The sequence below is a fragment of the Solanum dulcamara genome, chromosome 7 (assembly GCF_947179165.1).
Source record: "Solanum dulcamara chromosome 7, daSolDulc1.2, whole genome shotgun sequence".
NCBI classification, from domain to species: Eukaryota; Viridiplantae; Streptophyta; class Magnoliopsida; order Solanales; family Solanaceae; genus Solanum; species Solanum dulcamara.
In genome coordinates, this window is record NC_077243.1 from 44,122,323 (window position 1) to 44,128,704 (window position 6,382).

The 6,382-nt window shown below is 39.4% G+C and overlaps 1 pseudogene; it reads right to left on the reverse strand.

The window, feature by feature from the left end:
• Positions 1-6,049: 6,049 nt before the first annotated feature.
• Positions 6,050-6,169, reverse strand: LOC129897956 (5S ribosomal RNA; annotated as a pseudogene).
• Positions 6,170-6,382: the final 213 nt, after the last annotated feature.

Genomic DNA, 6,382 nt, shown 5'->3' on the forward strand with positions numbered 1-6,382 from the left:
CGCGATTTCGGCGAGTTCTAGCCAATTTCGGGAAGGTTAAGTTCTTCCCCTCTAATTTGAAGTTTATGATGTTAAATTAGGGTGTATTACACACCCTAGGGGATGCTGGAAGTTGGGGAAAAGGTTTGAAAAGTTCGACGATCGAAATAAATGAATTTGGAATCGCTATAGTTAAATTGTTGTCGAAATAAGGTGTTGTACGCATGGGGGCTGTTGCTGGTTGTGTTGTGGAGAGTTTCAGGGTATAAAAGTTCTATAAATGAGGTGGGGAGCTTCTGGTTACATCCACACGACCCCTCGCTTCGTACGGTTAAAGGTTTTGGAAAATAAAAACTAGAAACCCTCTTTTTGGTACCATAACTTCGGGCGAGTCGTTTGGAGTTTATATTGTGTAATGTTGCCATGTTATATATATATGAGCTGTTGGTTGTATTGTTGGTTGGATGGAGGTGTTAAGGACATGGTTGGGAATTTGGATAGGGCACATTATAGGGGAGGTGCTTCCCAATTTTCGTTAACGCCTTAACTAGTTAAGGAACTAGTCGAGAAGGCGAGCGAGGGAATGAATGCTATGAATACTTATGGGTAGTCTAAGTTGCTGAAAAGTCTAAGGCTATTAATACTTGCATTACTTCTGTGTTAAATAGGTTTCGAGGGCAACGAAGTGAACACAATTAAAGGGAGTCCATAAGAGGTATGTGAAGCCTATCCCTTCTCTTTTTTTGGCATGTCGTAGAGGTAATTAAAAAGTGATATACTCTATAAAGTTATTTCATTCCTAAGGGTCTTTTATTAAATTTTGAATGTTGAACTTTTATAATAGTTAAACTACTTTCCTTGAATCTTTTATATACTGAGGACTTAAGGAATATACAGACTCCTAGTCATAAGACTATATGAAGGCAAGTGCTCCGAAGTTCTTAAATGGTTAGCATTACCTTAGTATACGTCTAGGGACCTCGAGACAGTAATTAATGTAGCCCCTAATGGCATTTAGAGGGCAACTAAGATGACTATACTATTACTCGAATCCTTAGATGATATCTTAGTCCTCTTATACAGTCAAGTCTCTGATGTCGATTTAAATTCCATATAGTTACTCACGACTCTACTCGTGTATACTGTAATACTTCTTTCACCGAGTCCTAGTTCGGGAATAGTAATCGTGCATAATTCATTACATTATTCACCGAGCCCCTCACTAGAGGGCCGAGATACGTATGTATAAATATATATATGGTGATGGGTTGTAATAAGTCGGTGATGGTACGGGAGTATGATGATCTTACAGATATATTCACTGGACCCCTGATAGGGCCAGCTATATGATATAATTTGAGCATGCAACCTTTTGTGGTCCACAAAGTACAGGTACCGAGGCTTCTTTTATGATATACTTTATCCCTTACCTTTCAGTTTCTAATATGCTTCCAGTTATGTCATGCTATACTTTACATACTCAGTTCATATGTCGTACTGACCCCTTTTCTTCGAAGGGCTGCGTTCGTGCCCACAGGTATAGATATACATCTTGGGGATCCGTCAGCATAGAAGTCCCACTCAGCAGTCCAGAAGTATTCCTTTGTGCAGGAGCCTAGTTTTGGTACCGAACTTTGATGTATATATTTTTGTTCTCGGGTATGGCGGGGCCCTATCCCTCCTTATGTTTCTGTTCTTCTTACTCTTAGAGGTCTGTGGATACGGATGTGGGTTGTATGTGTACGTCAGTTATATAGGAGTTGCTAATGTATGTACGTACAACTATACTGATATGACTTATGATTTTGGGCGTTCCTTGTGTCGCGGCAGCCTTATCGGCTCATACATATGTGTATTATGGAACAACCCTATATGCTACTATAACTTGTCAGCTTATATGTTCTCTTTCTAAGTATAAACAGGTGACGAATTAGGTATAGTTGGCGAGGGTACACGTGTGTGTCCAATTTGGACACCCGTTACAGCCTACGGGGTGGATCGTGACACTGAGTTCACTAGAGGGTCGGGCACAATATATGATGATGTATAGTATTACGTGTCCTAAAGTGCAGGTACAGTAATTTGTTAGTTTGTTATACTTGTCCCCTGCATCCCTATTTCAGTTATGGTCTCAGTTACTATGTGTTATGCTTTACATACTCAGTACATATATCATACTAACCCCCTTTTCTCTGGGGTTGTGTTTTATGACCGTAGGTACAGATATTCATTTTGGAGATCCGTTAGCTTAGGAGTTCCTCTCAGCTATGTCGGAAGTGCTTCACTATTCTGGAGCCTAATTTTTGATACTGGTCACTTAATGTATATAGTTGTACAATCAGGGGTACGACGGGGGCCCTGTCCCACCATATATTGTTGTTACTATTCTTAGAGGTCTGTAGACATATGTATATGTGGGTTGTTATAAGTTTGTTTTGACTGTGCCTATACGGCATGTTGTAAATGTTTTTATATTATGGCAGCCTCATCGGCGCGTGCCCTTTCATGATATGATACAAATGAAAGAGGCTATATGTACATGAAAAAGTTTTAAACTATTGAGGTTTTGGTTTATAGTATCACATTACACACGGTTCGACTTAAGTGTAGCTGATAAATACGCATAAGAGGGTCCAGGTCGGGCCCCAGTCGCGGCCTACTGGGTTGGGTCGTGACAATATTTTTGAATAAATTGTTTGCAGTTTATGTTGTATACTGTTGGTGTGAATTGCTGCAGGTGGTTGTTGTTTGTTGGCTGTAGGTCTTAGGGACCTAATTGGAAATTTGGATAGGGCACATTATAGGGGAGGTGCTGCCCAATTTTCGTTGACGCCTTAGCGAATAACAGAACTAGTTGGGGAAACAACTAAGGAAATAGATTCCATTAATACTAAGGTGTAACCTAGGGTGCTGGAAAGTTAAAAGAGGTTGATATTCATATTAATTTCATGTTGAATAGGTTCAAAAGATGGCGAGGCAAACAGGATAAGGAATAATTCAGACAAGGTATGTAAAGCTTTCTCTTGGCATATTTTGGTATAAGTTTGTACAGCTATCTTTCTTTCTTTTTGTTAATGTTTAGCCTTAAGTGAATTGTATATAATGTGCGGGGATAATTCCATTCCCAGAATTCTGAGTACGCCTCATAACCCCTATCCACTGTTCAATAATAGAGTTCCTATGAAGATTAAGTATTGTATAATGGGGCTTCTATGTGTCAGAATATAATGTATGGGAAGCTATCTCTCATTTCCATTGAGATGTATTTGATACGAAAATGAGATTACGATGCCATAGTGGATCACTGAGCCCCATAAAGGGCCGGGTACGAAATATGTATATGAAGATCACCTGAAGGAAAGTACAGACTATATAGAGCTTATTCTCTTTCTTCTTTTGGGCATGTCCTTATTTTAGTTGTAAGTTGAATCTGATCTGAACTCCGAGGTAACTCCATTCTTAAACATCTCTTAATTACTTCTAAATATTGAACTCCTATAGTAGTTGAACTACTTTCCCAGCAAACTTTTATACGTTAGAGGTAACAAATGTACAGGCTCTACGTCCAAAGGACTATAAGGTAATAAGTGTTTTTGATTCCATAAATGATTTGGCCCTATGTTAATACATGTCCAGGGCCCCCGAGATTACAATCGAGACAGCCCATAATGGCATCTAAAGGATACTCGAAAAGCTTAACTTTCTTATTCTGTCGAGTCTCCAATAATGATTTGAATTACATATAGTTACTCACTACTCCACTTGTGTATACTGTAACACTTCTTCTTCGAGTCCTGAGTCGGTTGTCAGATTCGTGCAATTCACTACATTGTTCACCGAGTCCCTCGCTAGAGGGATGACATCCGTATGTATATATATAATGATGATGTGTTGTAATAAGGTGACGATGGCCTGGGGCCTGATACTGATACTATGATGATGTGTTGTAATAAAGTGACGATGGCACGGGGCTTGATACCGATACTATGATGATGTGTTGTAATAAGGTGACGATGGAACACGGCCTGATACTGATATTACATATATGATTCACTGAACCCCTGACGGGGCCGGCTATATTGAAAATTTGAGCATGCATGTTTTTATGATTCACAAAGTACAGGTATATGTTTCCGATTTGATAAATTATTCTCCTGCTCCTCATTTTCAAATATACCTCCAGTTATATTATGTTATGTTTTACATACTCAGTACATATGTCGTACTGATCCTCTTTCTTTGGGGGGCTGCATTTCATGCCTGCAGGTACAGGTATAGGTTTTGGGTGTCCGTCAGCTTAGGATTCCGCTCAGTTTATCTAGAGGAGGCTCCATTATATTAGGGGCTAGTTTTTGATACTGACCATTGATGTATAAAAATTATTTTGTCTATTCAAGGGTACGGCGGGGGCCCTGTCCCGCCATATGTTCTCGTTAATATTTTAAAGGTCTGCAGACATGTATATATGGGTTTTGTATGTAAGTTTGATTCAGCTGAGTCTACCTGATATATGATATATGTGATTATGTTATGGTTGACTTGTCGGCTTGCGTGCCCTGTTATATTGTGATACAAACAACAAGGGCTACAGGGTTATGAAAATGTTATCGCCCAGCAGGGTTCTATGATTTGATATTATTTTATTTACAGTTTAATGTGACCACAACTGATAGATATGTGTACGGGGGTCCAGGTCGGACCCCAGTCGCGGACTATGGGGTTGGGTCATGACAGAAGTGGTATTAGAGAAATTTGTCCTTGGAATGTCTGCAGACCGTGTCTAGTAGAGTCTTGGTTATCGATGTGTTGCGCGCCACATCTATAAACAGGAAACTACATGATATTTAGGATGTTTTCTTTCCTTTACATCTGAGATCGTGCTATAGATCCGAGTCATAGGAAAATTTCTTATACTAACCTTAGATCTTAACAAAAGGGCAACATCAATCGAAGGAAGTGATTAACAACATGGATGTTACGAAGCACCCAGTTAAGTGAAGTAAAGGCATGAAAGATATCTGTTGTGGTAAGTTATGGAAGAAAAATTGAAATGCAAAGTCGAAACCTAAAAGGAAAGTAGACTAGAAACTGCAACAAAAGCAGTTTAAAGTTGGACGTACGAGGTAAGTTTAATATTTTTTTATATAGTATTATTGACATTGAAAGCCTTGTATGGCTGCGTGATGAGATGATATTGAAAGCCCTGTCCGGCGGTAATATGACATGACATGAATATATGTATATATATTGTCCCTATGTGGTGTTGTTGGTATTTTCTGTTTGCAGGTTGTGGGATAGTAGAGATTGTAGAGGAAACTCTACCGAAATCTTTCCAACACAAGAGAAAAAAAAGGGGAAATAAAACGTAGTTTATAACATATTTTGGAAATTGATACCGAGTACCATAGGATGCTAAATTTAAGTTGTAAGAGATACTCTTCATGTTATCGATGAGGGACACCCTCTTTACTTGGGGAAGCTTATTTCGAAGAAACAACATAACACTAGAAGGTGACTGCATACAAAAATAAAAGAGTGTAACCATGAAAGGATATCGAATGACCCAAAAAACACTACAAAGGATAATGACAACATGCTAGACCAAAAAGCCAAAATGTTGGCTATAGAGTTGGTCGTAAATGATGTTGCGATAGATATATAACCAAGGACAAAGGAATAGAAAGCCTCCTGTGGTAGAAAATGAGGAAAACACAGAGTGAATAGAAGATAGGGAACTTATATGTCAAATTCCTTTAAAGCTATGCTAGCTAATAATGGCCAAAAATCAAAGCGGCTCTAAAGGTCACTATATGAATGAACTTTAGCGCTACTCAGTAGCCCACCCTAATGAATGGGTGCATACAAAAAGAGGAGGGATACAATGGGAGAAGTTAAATCAAAATGGAAAAAAGGGGGGACGTGGCCATAGTAGAATTAAAGGATCTACCCCTATGCCGGCTGGAAGATAACAGAGGGAAGGACAAGGCAAAACATAAAGACTCACGAGACAGCACTGAGGTAAATCTTGGGCTAAGTTGAGTGCCCCGCACATTATGGCAAAAATTACAATGAAACGCGACACGAAGACTTCCCAGGGAGGTCACCCATCCCATTACTACTCTCGCCCAAGAATTCTTAACTTTGAAATTCTGATGGAACTTAATGTGTTAGTACTGGTATGATCACGCGAGATAGAAGAATCTGAACTAGGGACGAAAAAACGACACAAGATTATGTTCCCGGAGTACTATACGCTATGTTGCGGGTGCTGTAAGGAGGATTTAAGCAAGACAAAAAGGATTAGCTAACTGCTAACTGATGGTGCACTTGATTGCCACAGTTCGTCGACATAGTATCAATTAATGATAGGCCAACGACTGAATAGCTATACGGGCCAGTGGGC